The following is a 3,026-nucleotide window of genomic DNA, read 5'->3' as shown; positions in this document are numbered from 1 at the left end:
TTTCTTGATGCTAACTTTGTAGGCAGTGGGATTTTGGACCTGAGATTGATCACCCATCAGTAGTTGCTGGATTTGGATCTGTCCTCACCCGAATTGGAGATCATTAGGTGAGTTTTGACATTGGAATTGAGATAATTAAGCTTAAGTGCTGGAATTTTGGTAAATTGATGGTTTTGTTGGATTTTGGGTGAATTGTAATGTGCAAATTTTGGGGGGACTTGTTGCTGGTTTGGAGGTGTAACCAGCTGTGTTACTTGTGATCCGAGACCATCTTGCTGCCAGGAATTGCATTAGAGGTGGGTGTATCATCGGTTTCGCTCCTAAGTGCATGTTTAGTCGACGTGTATAGGTCGGTTCTTGTATATCATGCTTTAATTCATCGATTAGTATCTTGAATGTAATATGAATGTAGAAGTATGCTGAAATGAATATTTATATTATACATGTTGGACTTGAAATTTGACTTAGGAGAAAACCTGCGTTTTGACCCGTCATATGCTTAAACTACCAGATACTCTAGGAGCCGTGGTTCGATTGTATCGTTGCAGTATCAGTGCGATGGATACCTGGGGTAGTTTAGAAGGCATTTACGCTCTTGCTGGGGTGCCGAGCTTATTTTTCAGCAGAGTTTAGACTGTTTCGAGTCGTTGGGTGCTGTTCGGTTAGCGGTGGACCCAGATTCTTGTTTTGGTCACAGATTGTGCCGAGGGCACGTGGGTTTGGTTTGTAGACCTGTTTTGACCCTGTTCACTTGACTTTGGCTAGTTGGAGCCTGTTTNTTCTTATATTTGTTCTATCTCTTGCTTTTACTTCCGCTTTTATCGTAGACGCCTTATATGTGTAGACATATGGCGGGTCTGGGCACGCTACTGGGAGGGCCTCCGCCGGTCCCGGGGCGTGACAAATTGGGTCAGATTTGACATTTTCTACAGTTGGTTAGTGTAGAGCATGATAGTGTAGTGATCCATAGCGGCAGATTTTATTCCTGCATTTACTACTATTCTTGCTCCCTTCTGTAGACTTAGTGGGTGGACCGATATTGTTTTGGGCGGTACCCACTGAGGACTACTTGTTTTTACAGTAGTTCTTACGCCCTGTTGTTACATCATCTTTTTGCAGAGCCATCGTCTTCGGCTGCTGCTATTGCTGATCAGGATCGAGGCAAGGGCGTCGCGAGTTAGAGCCCTACCCGACGAGCCGAGCTAGAGGTGCCCTTCTGCAAATAGTTGTTTTGTTGGAGTTCATGTTCTTACCTATCTTTAACTCGCCAGTGCGGGTAGTTTTGTATCTTGGATTTTGGTATATGTATATGAAACTTGGTTTGGTTTTCTTCTATTTCTTCTAGCAGCTCTATACTACTGTTTGTAGTATTGTATAATTTACAGGTACAGCTATCGCTTCGTATACAGGAGAAATTCCTTTGTATACGGCGGATTTGTCGGCGCGCCCGGGGAACGAGTAATCCAGGGCGTGACACTTGGGGTGGCGTTGGGCGACGTTGGTGGAGTGATATTGGTGGCAGCGGCGAACGTGGTGGACGTGGCCTCGGGCGGTGACGAACAGGGAAGGGAGGAGAAGGAGCACAGTTCTTCTTCTCTTTTTTTTTTATTTTTTATTTTTTTATTTGTTCACAGTCTGTGTGTGGATGGGTTGTCTGTGCCTCCCCCCTCCCCCCTTGCGCTCGCTCCTCCCTTTATAGGCCTTCGAGGGACCTGAAACCGGGCTCCCTGCCGGCGACCGACGACGACAAGACGGGGGTGTGATTTGCGGCCGGATCCGCGGGATCTGCGTACGGCAATGGCGTGATCTCCGGGATTTGCGTACGGGATGGCGGGATTTGCGGGATCTCTGGCTCAGCGAGCGGCGCGGAGTAGCGAGACGTTGCGCCGGTGAGATTTGGGGTGCGGGATTCGCGGGATCTGTGTACGGGGCGGATTTCTGGCGGATCGGCGGGCTTCGCAGGATCGCCGGGATCCGATCAGGGGATGGTTGTAATCTCGCGATCTCCGGGATTCGCGTACGGCGCGACAGGATTGGCGGTGCAGTGAAGGAGAAAGGGGCTAATATATAAATAATTTTTATTTTTAATACTTTTTTTTGTTATTATTTATTAATTATTATTGTATATTTACTGTAATTTTTTTTCCCGCAGCGAAACGCGGGTGTTTAACTAGTGCTATTGAAAGTAAAGTATAGAGGATTTGGTATTTCCAACTTTTTTTATCCTTGGATTAAGAATTTTACGGTTGGGATGATTATGGTCTCTCCTAGGGTTGAGTAGTAAGTGGTCCCCACAGAGTAATAGTATTAATCTAAAGGTTAGAAATGATCAAAGAAATTGATAGTATTCCAGTTCTCTCTCTCTCTCTCTCTCTCTCTCTCTCTCTCTATAGAGTAGGGCTACTATACTCTTATGAGTACAGAGCCCTTCGTACTCATAAGTTGTTTTCGATGTTGGGGCTTACGAATCGATGATCCCCATCGTTAAACATTATCTAGAGTATTTGAAACTTCTAGAAAATAAATTTCGTAATTTTTCGAAATCATTATAAAGTCCATCAGGCGGATATAAAATGAACAGTCAAAATCGAACGACGTACTAAAAATGGATGATCGGATCCTTCAATTTAAGATCGGGGTTATTGATCTTTATCTAGGTAATGAATAGAATTTTCTATCAAAAATTCAAGCTATTCCGATTCTTTTACACCGTTAAACTAGCAAATATCACATATCGGCCGTTAACCATTGTCAATTTGTGAGCTATTGATTGTAAGGTAAATGATATCGAAAAATTATAAAATTTGATTTCTAGAAGTTTTAAAATGCTCTAAATAATGTTTAACGGTCTGGATCGTCGATTCGAAAGCTCTATCATCAAAAACAACTAATGAGTACGAATGCAATCGTACTCATAAGAGTGTAGTAGCCGAACTCTATATATGTATATGTGTATGTATTTGTATACGTACGAAGAGAGATGGTAGAAATGGAGAAAAGTTTAGCTACTCAGATGTGTGGAGGGG

This window comes from Ananas comosus, linkage group 7, assembly GCF_001540865.1.
Source record: "Ananas comosus cultivar F153 linkage group 7, ASM154086v1, whole genome shotgun sequence".
NCBI lineage: Eukaryota > Viridiplantae > Streptophyta > Magnoliopsida > Poales > Bromeliaceae > Ananas > Ananas comosus.
Note: the sequence above shows the minus strand (reverse complement) of the source record.